General features: G+C 42.2%; 1 long non-coding RNA gene and 1 pseudogene across 1 annotated transcript; both read left to right on the top strand.

The window, feature by feature from the left end:
* Window positions 1-2: 2 nt before the first annotated feature.
* On the top strand, window positions 3-7,362 carry LOC139392035 (N-acetylglucosamine-1-phosphodiester alpha-N-acetylglucosaminidase-like; annotated as a pseudogene).
* Window positions 7,363-7,416: 54 nt separating this feature from the next.
* LOC139392043 (uncharacterized) lies at window positions 7,417-16,061 on the top strand. The gene is made up of 4 exons (XR_011629634.1): window positions 7,417-7,463; window positions 14,760-14,826; window positions 14,910-14,986; window positions 15,684-16,061. It is a non-coding gene; the product is annotated as an uncharacterized lncRNA (long non-coding RNA).
* The last annotated feature ends 759 nt before the right edge of the window (window positions 16,062-16,820 follow it).

Genomic DNA, 16,820 nt, shown 5'->3' with positions numbered 1-16,820 from the left:
CAGGGTCATATGACTTCCCTCGCTATGATTATGGGAGCTTAAAAGTAGAGTGAGCCAGTTACACACTTTCAATGTCGATGCTGTCATATGGCAACAGTTTCAATTAATTGTCACTTTGCATTGGTCCTGATATGGCATGGTATTTGGATTTCGGAGTGCAACAATATTGGGTAAGGGCCGTCGTGTCTAGTTCGGAAGCAAAACTTTCACAATCAGACTCAGAAGTTAACAAGCTAGCCTGCTCGCTAGCTAGATTGCTTGGGCTGCTGTCTCAGGGAGGCAGACCGGAATCTTGTTAGGACAGCTTGTGAGGACACCGCACCCATCTGACGTGGTAGTCCCGTGTAGTTCAGTTGGCAGAACATGGAGCTTGCAATGTCATGGTTTTAGGTTCTATTTCCAATGGTGACCAGTATGAAAATGTATTGAGTAAAGTGCATCAGGGTAAATTATTCCCTGCCTATGTTCAGCCAGGTTTTGGGAATTAATAAACTAATTAATAAATATTTTGATCAGTTAAAGCCAGGCACTTGCTTGATTTATGTTTATCTAGTGCAGTGGCAGCAGTAAAGAGCAAAGTCATTCTTGTCTCTGACAACAGTATGTTTTCCCTGCGTGACTGTACTAGGCTGTGTGAATAGGCTATTTAATTAACGCAAACATGTTCAGTCAAGTGAAGAAGTCTTTCGTACACTTAGCGTCACTGCAAGCGGAGGACCTATCTGAAATAAACATATACAGTTGAAGTTGGAAGTTTACATATACTTAGGTTGGAGTCATTAAAACTTGTTTTTCAACCACTCCACAAATGTCTTGTTAACACACTAGTTTTGGCAAGTCTGCTAGGCAGCCATCATACCGTTCCTGATGCGTTCTGTCTCCTAGAGGTGAACTTACTTTGGTGCAAAAAGTGCAAATCAATCACAGAACAGCAAAGGACCTTGTGAAGATGCTGGAGGAAACGGGTACAAAAGTATCTATATCCACAGTAAAACGAGTCATATATCGACTAACCTGAAAGGCTGCTCAGCAAGGAGGAAGCCACAAAAAAACCTCCATGAAAAAGCCAGACTACGGTTTGCATCTTTACATGGGGTCAAAGATTGTACTTTTTGGAGAAATGTCCTCTTGTCTGATGAAACAAAAATAGAACCGTTTGGCCATAATGACCATCATTATGTTTGGAGGAAAAAGGGGGAGGCTTGCAAGCGAAAGAACCCCATCCCAACTGTGAAGCACAGGGGTGGCAGCATCATGGTGTGGGGGTGCTTTGCTGCAGGATGAACTGGTGCACTTCACAAAATAGATGGCATCATGAGGTAGGAAAATTGTGGATATATTGAAGCAACATCTCAAGACATCAGTCAGGAAGTTAAAGCTTTGTCTCAAATGGGCCTTCCAAATGAACAATGACCCCAAGCATACTTCCAAAGTTGTGGCAAAATGGCTTAAGGACAAGAAAGTAAATTTATTGGAGTGGCCATCACAAAGCCCTGACCTCAATCCTATAGAAAATTTGTGGGCAGAACTGTAAAAGTGTGTTCGAGCAAGGAGGCCAACAAACCTGACTCAGTTACACCAGCTCTGTCAGGAGGAATGGGCCAAAATTCACCAAACTTATTGTGGGAAGCTTGTGGAAGGCTACCCACAATTATTGACCCAAGTTAAACAATTTAAAGGCAATGCTACCAAATACTAATTGAGTGTATGTAAACTTCTGACCCACTGGGAATGTGGTGAAAGAAATAAAAGCTGAAAACATTCTCCGTACTATTATTCTGACACTTCACATTCTTAAAATAAAGTGATCCTAACTGACCTAAGACAGGGAATTTTTACTTGGATTAAATGTTAGGAATTGTGAAAACTGAGTTTAAATGTATTTGGCTAAGGTGTATGTAAACTTCTGTCTTCAACTGTACATTGTACTTATCATTGCTAATGTGAAATATGAGCTTTTTTTTATGCTTGAAATAACTCCTCCCATATTCTTTACAAATGTTATATTATCTAAAGTACACATGTAATTTCATTGAGGCAGAGATGTTTCTTCTCAGCATTTAAGCACAACTCATCTTGAAGGTTCCGGCAGTTGCATTTCATCAACACTAGAGGGCAGTGTTGTATAGTCCTGTGCTTGTATCTCAAATTATGTAAATCAAATCCTAGTAATCGATTCTCAACTCAAGTTTGTCTGGTTTTACAGACCCTGTCTTTACTTTGTTACTACAACCTCTCCAGCGTTTCTCTCATCTTGTCAAGTAGCATAAGCTGCCATATGTTGTCTAATGGTATAGAAGACCCATTCTCATTGAAAAGCAAGTCTAGGACGCAGGTGATGTGGTCTATGTGCCCTATTTATATGCTTTCCGTTTTAGTTTAATTTTTACGTCTTTCAGTTTTGTACACCAAGCTTCAAATGGCTAAAAATACAATATTTTTGGTTATGGAAAATATATTTCACAGCGGTTTAAATGGTACAATGATACTATACTTGCTTGTTTTATTACTGAGACTGAAATAAGGTGCGATTTCTGCGTAGTGCATCTTTATTAACACTTATCTTAACCATTTCAAATTCAATGGGGTGACATGAGCGTTGAGACGTACCAAGGATGGTTGGATGTGGCCAGAGGCTTTTTCTTATTTGTTTTCTTCACATGACTAACAATCTATGGACACTGATAATAAGTCAATTGTTTGAGATTAAAGTGTTTTGGACATAACTCAAATGTGTGACGGGTGCTTTTACTTTAAAGAAAAACGTTCTAAACAGTTTTGCTGCAGATCTTGATTTCTTTGAATGCAGTTTGTCTATTTTGCTTAACGTTTAATGCAATATGAATTCAAGATAAGTGTATCATGAGTAAATAAAGTTGAAACAACCAGGTATTTGCTCTTCAGTCCCTCATTGGATGATGACCCATCTCTGTACTCCTACGGCCATAACCATGGACCCTCATACTCCCACCGTCATGTCCGAGACTGCCAGCCCGTTGTCCATGGCAACGTCGCCCACCAGACCTGGCCCGCCAGCAACCACACTGGGGTGCCCGCTGCTGAGTCCAAAGTCTTCATCTCTGACGTCCCTGGCACAACCCGATGGGTCACAGGTCAGTGGAGGAAATATACATTTGGAAAATACCCCTACAATTACCCCATTTTAATTCTTTATGGCAAAATGTACTATTTTTGTTTCCATATCTATTCAACAGTTTTAAACACCATACCATTACAATATTAGGCTTTTGTCATGAAAAGATTTCCTCCCTGCCACAGGTCACATTGCAGTGGTCCACGACCCACTGAGGACGGTGTCTGTGCTGGAGCCGAGGGGGTGCGGGGTGAACCAGCGGGAGGCGGTGGAGGAAACGTCTAACGCTGCCAGGTGTCTCTATGCCCAGAATGGAGGGTTCTTTGGTACTAGGACTGGGGAGTGTTTGGGGAATGTAGTCAGTGACGTGGTGCAAGTGAGGGACAGCCGAGGGGAGCAGAATGCCCAGTTTGGCATCAGGAGGGACGGTACACTGTTTTTTGGGAAAGAGCTGCCGGTCTTGTAAAATTTCCTTCTCAATCTCTCTCTACTCAATTTGAGCTCCATTTGTGGTTTTAATTTTTTTAAATTTGCACTTCATGACTTTTTCTAGACAAATGCTGTCAAGGCTTGTAGTTGAGTTTGTGGAACACTGATCCTGTTATCATAAAATATGAAGTTCTTATGTTTATAACCCTATCGCGTAATATGACGTCACCTTTGGAACATAACCAATTAGATTAGAACGGGACTCCCTGTTCCCTGGAGAAGTGTTGTGTTGACCTGTCAGTCATTCTGTGTAGAGTAATGGCTCTAACTTGGAATGTTCCTGTTACCCAGATAAGGGTGTTTACGTTCATGCACGTTTGATGGGAAAAATAAGAGCAGTGAAAAAAGCAGTGGTCCCTGAACCAATAAAACCAGCCACCTGGAACAGACGGCTGCTTGGTTGTTGTGGCGTGGTTGATGTAATATTGTATGGGCAGACTCACCAAAGCATTCAATGTGTCCAATGTGCCCCCCCCCCTCCTAGCTAGCCAGGCGAAAAAATAAATACTTTACCTTTACTTAACTAGGCAAGTCAGTTAAGAACAAATTCTTACTTTCAATGACAGCCCACTGTTCCTAGGCTAACTGCCTGTTCAGGGGCAGAACGACAGATTTGTACCATGTCAGCTCGGGGATTTGAACTTGCAACCTTTTGGTTACTAGTCCAACGCTCTAACCACTAGGCTACCCCGATGTGTACGGAGATTTAGGATGCACTTGAACTTATTTTATCTCACTAGATTGCTGAATGTACCCTTTTTAACATGAGTATCGAAGTATGTGCTCTCATGAGCACATTGTTCCACAGTTGGTTATTCCTTTCTTGAGATGGCACTGGATGATGTTATTTACTTTTTCCTCATTTTTGTCCCTGATTTTCCCTCTTTACATCCCTGTTTCTCTACTTCTTTCCCTCAAGTTATCTCTCTGATGAGGCCAACCCCATTGTGCAGTTGGTCAGTGGGGTGGTGTGGCTGCTCCGAGACAGCCAGGTCTACATTAACCAGAGCATAGATGCTGAGTGAGCAAGGAGACAGGTCGCTACTGAAGGATACTGAGGATGTCTTCAACTTAGCCATACTTACTTAAAATGCTAGAGGTATGTAGTTAGTTAGTATTGACATCTTTTAATATTACTTTAGGTAAAGTCTCCCATTAAGTGCAGGTCTAGCATCGGCTTCCTCAACCATTAGATTAGGAAGTAAAAAGCAGGACTGGCCTTACGTTAGCACTTAGCGGTAACTTTGTCCTAGACTTGATGTAGAAATCTGTTTTTGGCTTCACATCACTCATATAACATGGCCATTTAAAACAGAGTTGTCATAATACACAATAAAAAATACATTTAGAAATATGAAGAGAAATTTCCTGTGGCACAATTCACTAAGGCGTATGGTGAAACACTGTTTGCCCATTCTGGCTAAGTTAAAACAACAATGATGTATTCTATCAAATTCAGCCAGAATGCTTCAATTACATTTTCATGCATTTGATTCCGCAGGTAATTTCCGCCATTTTGTGGACATGATGTCGGCCAGGACAGCGGTTGGTCACGATGAGGAGGGGAAACGGATCCTGTCTTTTATTTAACTAGGCAAGTCAGTTAAGAACAAATTCATATTTTCAATGACGGCCTACGAACAGTGGGTTAACTGCCTGTTCAGGGGCAGAACGACAGATTTGCCCCCACATCTCATTCCCCCCCCCCCCCCAATAGATTTTTCATAGACCAGAGCCTGAGGGCTGTCAACACTAAGATATTTAACTGTCACAAACTGAAGTATAAACATTTCTTGTGGAAGCCAACAAAGCTAGCCAGGTGAAAAAATAAATATTTGACCTTTTATTTAACTAGGCAAGTCAGTTAAGAACAAATTCTTACTTTCAATGATGGCCTAGGAACAGTGGGCTAACTGCCTGTTCAGGGGCAGAACAACAGATTTGTACCTTGTCAGCTCGGGGATTTGAACTTGCAACCTTCTGGTTACTAGTCCAACGCTCTAACCACTAGACTACCCTGCCTGTTCCACATAGAGGGACCGCAGAGGGTAAAAATGTAAAAGAGATGGGGCTGGGGGGGAGAAAAAGGGTGGAAAATAATACCGGTGTAACTGGTTGAGGGGGAAGTGGAAAGAGGATTGTGGGAGACAAAGGGAATACAGTGGGAGGGAGAGAAAATGCGTGGTCAAAGTGAAACAATGCAGGTTGGACAATGCAGGTTTGATAGGAGACAGGTGGGGTCATTTAGGCATATGAAAGGAGATAGGGCTAAGTAATAAGGCTCTGATCAATTCTATTGATCTGGCTTTCTCTGCACCGGTGCAATGAACAAATGACCTCATTGACCTAGAGATTCATGAGTTTGTTAAAGAAATGGCTTTGAAAAGACCACAAGGGGACATGTCTGTTCATGTCCATGGCCTCTCCACTCAATATCAGGCCATATAAAGTCAATAAATCGTATCTAGTCAGCACAGTCTCTCGGTGCATATCAGACCAACCACTGACCTTCTCCAATGAATTGACCTTATTTTTCACCCAATCGACATTGCTTCAGAAATCCTTATGGATTTGTTTTGCATGAAATGCATGCACCTTTCTCCTATATGGCCTTATGGTACTGTACTACTAGTGGTGTTGTACCAACTGTTCATTCCTCTCTAGCATGACTCTTTGGGAGTTGGCACATTTTCTGAAAGGTCAGGGGGTCATCAACGCCATCAACCTGGATGGGGGTGGTTCCTCCACTTACGTGGCAAATGGCTCATTGACCAGCTACCCCTCAGACCACTGGTAAGCCAAACAGAGAGCTTAGGTCACATGTTCATTGCAATAACATTACAAGGTTTATGTAGCTGCTTATTGTGACTTTTATTTTAGTCAAATGTTGTTGCTGTTTGACACACTGCAATTTCTATTCATGATATTCATTCTCTCACCTGCTTTCTTTGTCTCCATGTTCCCCATCTCGCCTATCGGTTCCCTCCTTCAGTGTCTCAGACCCCATGTGGCGCTGCCCTCGGCGGGTCTCCACCATCCTGTGTGTCCACCATCCTGTGTGTCCACCATCCCCAGTGCCAGCCTGAGGACTGCAGCGGTCACGGGATGTACATCGATGGGCACTGCCAATGCCAGGAGGGCTGGAGTGGGACTGGCTGTGACAACCTGGTGTGCCAACCGTCCGCCTGCGGTGCCCACGGTGTCTGTACACAGGGTGAGTGATGACTGGTGAGGAGTGGGTACAGTTGTTCTCTCTTGTGTTCTGAACAAGCTCTGAGGTCACAATGAAATGCCTCTTGCCTCTTTCTTTATCTATTCTTTCTCCTCTTTCTTATCTCATCTCTCTCCTGGTGCAGATGGCTGTGCGTGTGATGCTGGATGGAGAGGGGAGAACTGCGGCCAGCGGCTCTCTCTCTCTTTCTGGCTTGGTTTATTTACACAACAAGTCTGTAATTTCTACTGGAGTGAAACATGTTGCTTGTCCCCAAGACCCTATGATTTGTGAAGAATGTACTCTGTCGAGCTTTGGCAATTACGATTGGTAGTTATAACGTCCACATTCCAGGGCAGTACTTTAACACCTCCTAGCCCTCACATTTTATTTCACTCTTAGCACCCTCTCCCAACCCCATGGTCCTATAATACACTCCTTACTTTCCTGACCAAACCTGTATCCTACCTAAAACTTTATACAGTGAGGTCATAGGTCATGTCCTCATCCTGTAATACTCCCTCCAAAATCTACAGTATCTGACCGTCCACCGATAACAGCTTACTTGTGTCTTAACTTATTTTATCTCTCTCTAAGTGTGTGATTTGGGTTTCTATGGTGATGGCTGCAGCTGCCCCATTGGTTTCCATGGTGAATCCTGTGAACAAGGTGTGTTTATACATGGGTGTGTGTACTGCTAGTAGTGTGGCAGGATAAGTGTGTAACCCTGCTTGATTGGTGTACACCTAACAACCTTTTATGATCCTCCAAAGCAAATTCGTAATCCCCTCTCAATCTCTAATTTCTCTTTCCCATTCCCCGACATTCCCTCACCTGTTTCGATAATGGCACCTTGGCACACTTCCAATGTTATGCCTTATTCCCAGTCTCACAAGGATAACGGTGATCAACAAAAGCTTTCCCAGTGGTCCGGCTAGAACATTCCCTCTCTGTACGAGTTTTGCCAATAGTCTCGCTTCAAATCTCTGAATGAACAGCTGGAACGCATTAGCCCTAATAGGCTAAGCCTACGTTACATCACTTCCTTGGTCCTCTGATGACCAAATCCTGGACTGGATACCTTTTGCTTTGGAGATTAAATGAAGCTATTGTTGAAGTCGTATTGTCTGTCAGAGCCTTTTCACTCTTCATGAACATCATTGCTGTAGTTCCCATGTATTATGGACTAGTATGTGTGACAATTACATATGGTGAACAGTATCTTCAAATCCCTTAGAAGGTCTAGGAAACCAAAACATTGGTACTAACCCCTGATGTTGCAAGCTAGAGCAGTGGTTTTCAGGAAGGAAGTTTCTTAACTTTAAAGCTTTTTTGTATTTTCCAGTGACATCTCATCCTGTTTCCTTGGTGTCTCTTACATCCCTTCCTGTGTTCCCCTCCCCGCACAGTGGTATGGGACTACCCGTAACACCCGCTCCTGCTCTGAGCACTATTAGTTGCAGTAAACGGATCACAACAGACTGCATAAAGAGGTTACAAGCCTCTTCATGATGTCTGCACCTCAATCTCTAAAGAGTACTAATAGTTTCATAGTTGTCATCCTGTAAAGTGTCTTGTACAGTATGTGGACCACTTCATTCAAAGCCTGCTAGCATAGGTTTTCTGTTTTATTGGTTCCCCATCATTACATGGTACAGACATTCAGGATATGTTTCAGTTGGCTGTATGTAGTCTAGGGCTGCCCCCAACAACAACAAAAATATTGTTTGACCGACGTCGTCTGTACCTTCGACCAATCGATTGGTTCGATATTTTTAAACGTGTATTTTTCCATATAGACACATCCTATGTATTTTGATAAAATCAACTGTATGCATTGAGCTTGTCTGACACTTTAAGCTCACTGTTTGATTAAATAAGACGCAAATGACTCTAGAGGGAGCCAGAGATCTAGATGACCAGGAGAAAAACCTTAAAGAAAAACCTTAACCTGACCTTTTTCAGATTCTGCCATTGTTCTCCTGAAGTTGCCGGTAATAGGCTGCACGAGGAGTCGGCAACCTTTTTTTCATGTGGAATGCCAATTTATCTTACCATATCTACCGATCTGTGTGACAGTTATGGTTTTCATATGCACATTTATAATAACGTTTTATTTCAATCATTGTCATGTGGTTAATCAAAATTATATCTAAATTAAAATGATACCAACCTTAAAAGTAACTTCTATTGCCATTGGTCAACTATGCAATGAACTTGAAACATTGTATTAATTTGGGTCTGGTCTGAAGCTTGCTCTAGCAAACTTGCAACATTGTATAAAATATTCTGGGCCCTCTGTTTCAGGCTCCTGTGAGCTCTGGACAGACACAGCTGTAGGCTATTTGCGCAAGTGATAGGAAGCAGTGCTTGACTTGGGCAGGAGCTCACTGGAGCTGAGTACCGACACCTCAAATTTCCTACTGCTTGAGCTCCAGCACCCAGAATGAGACCAGGACCTATTTCAGTCCAAGTCCAACCACTGATGAGAAGTGATCGGGTAGGCCTATTCAATTACGTTTCCACTGGATCAGAGCATGACATTTTTCCATTCACACTGAGTTGTATTCAGAAGGGAGAGAGCTGGAAAGATTTTTCAAATATATTGAGGGACTATAGTCATTCTCAATGCATGTAAAAATACTTTGTTTGCTTGCTGTTCGAGGTGAAAACATTACTTTGAGAAGCTCCACCACAGTGGTGGTTAAGCCAATCAGAAATACTATCAGATCCCAAAATGGGCACATTTATATGCTTAAAGTTGTCCGCAGGCCAGGTAGCCTATAGGTCTACTTCTAAGCGTAATCAGGTGCACGTCCTTACTCAACATTGACAGGAGCGCTCCAAACAAAAGACAGTGACTAAATTGACCGAACTTGTAAATGGGTTGAAATAAACCAAAACTTGTTCCTCACAAGTGTTGCATAGGTTGTGCGCTCTGCAAACAATGTGTCCACTCCGACAATGAGAACGCTAAAAGGAATAATATATTGAATGCATTAACAGAAATTACCGTAGCCGAACAAACATTGTAGATTAGCAATTAATGGCAAATGTACAAATGGTGATCTATGTAATGAGAAATTGATATACACTAACAATCAAACACAAACGATTCACACAATGAAGTTATGAAACAATGAATGTGCACAAATTGGTGGAAGAGCGCATTCTGGAGAGAGAAGTGCATCTGGGTGCTTCGTGGTCAATCCGAAGTCTGCATTGGCCATGCAGTATTTACGGAGATACGGCCTCTGCAGAAGTCAGGGCATTCATACTACTTCCAATTCGCGGTGAGTTTGTGTTTAGACCATCAACCGTCAACCAATCATGTCAATGTGGAGCTATACAGAGCCCTCCACATTGTTACATTTGTCAGGTACGTGGCCTCTACGTGCCCCCGGAGGCACCGTAAATTGCCTCACACCCTCCATACGGAGTCTCCGACCACATTTTCGGATCAAACATAAATTGACTTAGTCTAAGCTACCTTTTAGTCTAGTCTTAGTCGACCAACAGCTTGTCGACTAATTGGGGTCAGCCCTAATGTAGTCGTCCTGTGTGTCTAGTGTTATGTTTTTTGTTGTAGTACAAATCAGGAAGGTTTATCTCTGAGATGATCTCAACTGTCCCAGCACACCCAGACTCATTTCCCTTCCATGTATTACCTCATTTCATCTCTTCCCCTCTCTTGTTCCTGTCTGTCATTTTACCTCCCTCCTTGTTCGTTACTTGTTGGCCTTGCTTTCTCAATTCAAAGGGCTTTATTGGCATGGGAAACATGTTAACATTGCCAAAGAAAGTGAAATAGATCATCAAAAATTAACACTGAACATTACACTCTCAAAAGTTCCAAAGGAATAGACATTTCAAATGTCATATGACTACATACAGTTGTAACAATATGCAAATTTGGTGAAGTACAAAAGGGGCCTTACTCAATAGCAAGGCTATGCTCACATAGTCAAAGCTTTCCTTCATTTTGGGTCTGTCACGGGGGTCAGGTATTTTGCCACCAGGTATTCTGCCATTCTAGTTTGTGCTTTTTATTTTTTATTACTTGACACATTGGAAATGTATTTTTGTTTTCTCATGTGGTTGGGTCTGATTGTGTTGGACCAACTTGCTTAGGGGACTCGTGTTCATTTCTCTGTAGGTGATTGCTTCGTTATGGAAGGTTTGGGAATCACTCACTGTCGGTCTCCCCCTCCCTTACTCTGCTGGTTGTATCGCAATGTAGGGCATAGCAGGGATGTGTTCATGAGCTCTCGTCAACTCTGATGTATGACAGGCACGTGCAGACTGGAATCTCACTCCTCAGCACACCACATTGTTTATCTCAGTGCATCACACAGAGATAGTGGATCACACTATCTCTGCTATTTACTCTAGTTCTATGTTGGTGGTGTTTTTATGTGTGGGGGTTGGAACATATCAACGCAACACTACACTGACTCATTCCCTCTGACTTTCTCGTGTGTTATAACTCACCCCCTCCCGCAGTCCTTCATCCCATGTCCTCTAAGGTTGATCGCCCCTTTCAGGCTCAATGTAGCCCAGCACAGTGCTCCTTATCAGGATGATGAGCTGACTGGCCCTCACCATCTACTGATTGCCTGGCTGCCACTCACAGCACACGTGCAGGAGTTTAAAATATTTAGACCCCTGTGAAAGAGGTGGGGGGCTTAGTCTGGTCATGTTGGGATGTATGTCACAAACTAGAGTAACCCTAAAAAATCCCCAGTCCTCTACATATGTATATGTCAAGTTGAATTTCTTAATAGCTTGTTTACACTAGTATGTAAATGTACAGTGCCTTCAGAAAGTATTCATACCCCTTAACTTATTCCATATTTTGTTGTTATAGCCTGACTTCAAACAGGGTTGAATATATTTTTTTGGTGACCCATCTACACCCAATCCCCCATAATGACAAAGTGAAAACTTGTTTTTAGACATTTTTGCAAACAATGTTTTTGTTAAATTCAGAAATATTTCATTTACATAAGTATTCACACCTGTGAGTCAATACTTTGTAGAAGCATCTTAGTCTCTAAGCTTTCCACACCTGGATTGTACAACATTTGCCATTTTAATTTCAAAAGTGTAAGTCAGCCACATTCACCATCTTCTTCATAAGCAACTCCTGTGTAGAATTGGCATTGTGTTTTAGGTTATTGTCCTGTTGAAAGGAGAATTAATCTTCCAAGTGACGCTGCGGTCTAAGACACTGCGTCTCAGTGCAAGAGGTGTCACTACAGTCCCTGGTTCGAATCAAGGGTGTATCACATCTGGCCGTGATTGGGAGTCCCATAGGGTGGCGCGTAATTGGTCCACTGGTTTGGCCAGGGCAGGCCGTCATTGAAAATAAGAATTTGTGCTTAACTGACTTGCCTAGTTTAATTGAAAAAATATATCTCGCTCTACCGGTCAAAAGTTTTAGAACGTCTACTCATTCAAGGGCTTTCCTTTATTTGTACTATTTTCTACATTGTGGAATAATAGTGAAGACATCAAAACTATGAAAAAACACATACGGAATCATGTAGTAACCAAAAGTGCCACACAAATCAAAATATATTTGAGATGCTTCAAATAGCCACCCTTTGCCTTGACAGCTTTGCACACTCTTGGCATTCTCTCAACCAGCTTAATCTGGAATGCTTTTTCTATCGTCTTGAAGGAGTTCCCACATATGCTGAGCACTTGTTGGCTGCTTTTCCTTCACTCTGTTGTCCAACTCATCAATCTCAACTTGGTTGAGGTCGGGGGATTGTGGAGGCCAGGTCATCTGATGCAGCTCTCCTTCTTGGTAAAATAGCCCTTACACTGCTAGGAGGTGTGTCATTGTCCTGTTGAAAAACAAATGATAGTCCCATTAAGGCCAAACCAGATGGGATGGAGTATCGCTGTGGTAGCCATGCTGGTTAAGTGTGTCTTGAATTCAAAATAAATCAGTGTCACCAGCAAAGCACCATCACACCATAACACCTCCTCCCATGCTTTACTGTGGTAAAATACACATGCGGAGATCGCCTGTTCACCCACACCGCGTTTCACAAAGACACAGCGTTTGGAACCAAAAATCTCCCATTTGTACTCCAGACCAAAGGACAGATTTTCACCAGTAATGTCCATTGCTCGTGTTTATTGGCCCAAGCAAGTCTCTTCTTCTTATTGGTGTCCTTTAGTAGTGGTTTCTTTGCAGCAATTTGACCATGAAGCCCTGGTTCACAGTCTCCTTTGAACACTTGATGTTGAGATGTCTGTTACTTGAACTCTGTGAAGCATTTATTTGGGCTGAAATTTCTGAGGCTGGTAAGTCTAATGAATGTAACCTCTGCAGCAGAGGTAACTCTGGGTCTTCCATTCCTTTGGCGGTCCTCATGGCGCTTGACGGTTTTTGCGACTGCACTTGAAATTTTACGTACTGACTTACCTCCATGTCTTAAAGTAATAATGGGACTGTCATTTCTCTTCGCTTATTTGAGCTGGACTTGGTATTTTACCAAATAGGGCTATCTTCTATATACCCCCCTTGTCACAACACAAATGATTGGCTCAAATGCATTGAGAAGGAAAGAAATTCCACAAATGAGCTGTCAATTAACAGGCAGCTGTTAATTGAAATGCATTCCAGGTGACTACCCCATGAAGCTGGTTGAGAGAAAGCTTTTCGCGCTCTTGGCAGTCAAGGCAAAGGCTGGCTATTTTGAAGAATCTCAAATATAAAATATATTTTGAATTAACACTTATTTTTGGTTACTACATGATTCCGTATGTGTTACTTCATACTTTTGATGTCTTCACTTTTCTACAATGTAGAAAATAATAAAAAGATAAAGAAAAACCCTTGAATGAGTAGGAGTTCTAAAACTTTTGACTGATATTTGAGAAAGAAAATTGTCTGGTGGAAAGCCTTTGCCTGTGCTAAGCTCCATTCTGTTTTTAATTTATTTTTATTTTTATCCTGAACAAGTCCCCCAGTCCTTAACTATTACAAGCATACCAATAAATTCATGCAGCCACATGTATGCTTAAATGGAGTGGTGCTCAATGTGTTGTATTGGATTTGCCCCAAACATAACTATATTCAATACAAAAGTTAATTGCTTTTCCACATATTCTGCAGGATTACTTTAGTGCCTTGTTGCAAACAGGATGCATGTTTTGGAATATTTTTATTCTGTACAGGCTTCATTCTTCTCACTCTGTCATTTAGGTTAGTATAGTGGAGTAACTACAATGTTGTTGATCCATCCTCAGTTTTCTCCTATCACAGCCATTCCACTCAACTGTGTTTTAAAGTCACCATTGGCCTCATGGTGAAATTCCTTAGCGGTTTCCTTCCTCTCCGGTAACTTAGGAAGGCACCTGTATATTTGTAGACTGGGTGTATTGATACGCAATCCAAAGTATAATTAATAGCTTCACCATGCTCAATGGGATATTCAATATGTACCTACCAATAGGTGCCCTTTGCGAGGCATTAGAAAACCTCTCCGGTCTTTGTGGGTGAATCTGTTTGAAATTCACTGCTCAACTGAGGGACCAAATATCTGTATGTGTTGAGGTAGTCATTCAAAAATAATGTTAAACACTTATTGCACAGAGTGAGTCCATGCAGCGTATGTGACTTGTTAAGCAAATCTTTACTGACCTTTAGGCTTGCCATAACAAAGGGGTCAAATACTTATTGACTCAAGACATTTCAGCTTTTCATTTGTAACAATTTCAAGAAGTGTCATTTCACTTTGAAATTGTGTGTGTAGGCCAGTGACCATCTAATTGTCATCCATTTTAAATTCAGGCTGTAACACAACACTGTGTAAAAAGTTAAGTGGCTTGTATTTGCTTGAGGCCATGTTGAGGAATAACAAATAGTTGCATTTGTACTTTGATGGCTGTTTTTTTTTTTTTACATCCTCTTTGCATTTTATTCATTTTCTCTGTCCTCCATTTCAGCTGAGAGTCACAGCTAGTGCATTCAAACAAGGAAGCTGAAGTGACCATCTATAGTTGGTATGATAATGTGAGTATCGTAGTGGTGTGTGAGGATGAAACTTTAGACATGGAGAGTGGTTTCTGTAATTGCTGTTTATACTGTTTCCACAGCTGGCCATTGTCTTGCCAATCAGATGTTTGCAGCATGAAGAGAGGAGGAGACACACAAATCCAAGCCTTATCTCTGAGTAAGTGCCGAAGGTCATATCAGCTGAACCCCCTCCCTGCTGTTAACCACCTACAAATCAATCTAACTGCCCTCCTCGCATGCACAGCCACGCTCCCTCCTTCGAATCCCTCCGTCGCTCTCCTATTGTAAATCAATGCAGATGACCATTGTGCAAAACACAACCATGCTATTTTTCACAGCTTGGCTCTGACAGAAATTCATAGTCATTTAATCAATAATATGTTATGCCTCGATGGTGTGACTAACAACGTGTCCACTGCTATGTTTGATGTTCTAATATTTGAATGGACAAACAGTGCAGGGGCCATACGCATTTAACCCCTTACCTTTCATACACTAGTGAGGGATTGTTTTGAGTTGCTATGGTTTCTGCCAAGTGCTCTGTGGAGGGTTTTTCTCCACAATTGGAGTGGGAGGTTCAAGTTTGTTTATTCATTGCTCATCTTTCTCTGCCTTATTGCTCTTCAATTCCTCCTCCCGTTTTCACTCATCGTCCTACAAATGTTCCTTTTTGGGGAACATATCAATGAATCCTCTTCTGATAATGATAATAAAAGTGGGTTGGATTGGATTGAATATGTACATTTTCCAAGCGCTCTACATGCCGCAAATACACAACTTCCAATGCTTAGCGCCCAACGTTTTCCATTTCCCATCTCCCCTGTTCTCGCTTCTCATCCCTCATCTCTCCCCAGGCAGCGCTTGCTCATTGTCACTGGCCTGTGGACCTTTCTGCTGTTGGCCAGCCTGGTGGGTCACCTGATCAAGATGTGTCGGGGGTCCGCGGCTCACCACCCCGGCCGTGTGGACAACTCCTACGTTTCTCCGACAGAGATCAATGGTGGTGTGTGCGGTTCAGGGGTCAGAGGGAAAGGGTCGCAGCCCAACAGAGGAGTATTCGGGATGGAGGACTGACTCCCAGGATGAACTGTGGTCGTGTGCGCGCTGAGGGAGGGTGATGGGGGATGGGTGGGAGTGAGCCTACCCTGTTAGGACTGTCTGGAGAAGCTCTCTCTAACATACTGTAAAGAGGGGAGAAAGGTTTAAATAGAGAATGGGTTGCAATCAATAAAGGAGAGGAAGAGATGGAGCCAGGGATAGAGAAGGGCATAAAGAGGTCAGGGAGGGAGGGAGGGAGCGCTGACAAGGCCCTCGGATGTTTCACACTCTATCCCGATTTGAAAGAGGGCTATTTGTATTTTCCCTCCGGCTCATCACTCACCATCTCGTTATCCAGAGTGGATGTAAAGAAAGAGAAAACAGCCTGAAAAGAAAAGCATAAAGTAAAAGGAGGAAGAAAATAACTTATTTCACCCTTTGTACTTTTTTATACTAAATTACTTTTATTGTCCTCCACTATTGATTTTTCTAAGTGACAAAAAAGAAACAATATGCCAACATATTTGATTGTGCCTAATATCAACAGTAGACCATTTGTTTACCAACTAGGATGTATGTGTCCCTATAAGAATAGGTATTTTAAGGGGACATAAACAGAGAAGAGGATTCTGGTCCTTTTATTGTTGGCCACCCTGATGTTTGCAATCCTGTTCCACAAACATGGGATGAATTTATCCACCTGTTGCCATGAGAACAAACAAGTTAAGAACTTTGAACCCTAGCCAGGAAATCCCCAACGCTCCAACCCACTGAACCTTGTATTTATGGAGTCCACTTGATCAAATTATTCAATGTGAATGCACCGGGGTTCACTGGGATTGTTTTTAAGATTTCCAAACTATTTTTTTCTGTCTGAAGTCATGTTTCCACCAGCCCTGTGAAGCACCTATTTTTGTAACCGTTCAGATAAACTGTTGAAATCCTGTTTTAAA

Source organism: Oncorhynchus clarkii, chromosome 3 (assembly GCF_045791955.1).
Source record: "Oncorhynchus clarkii lewisi isolate Uvic-CL-2024 chromosome 3, UVic_Ocla_1.0, whole genome shotgun sequence".
Lineage (NCBI taxonomy): Eukaryota > Metazoa > Chordata > Actinopteri > Salmoniformes > Salmonidae > Oncorhynchus > Oncorhynchus clarkii.
Note: the sequence above shows the minus strand (reverse complement) of the source record. Positions and strands in the feature narration are given on the sequence as shown.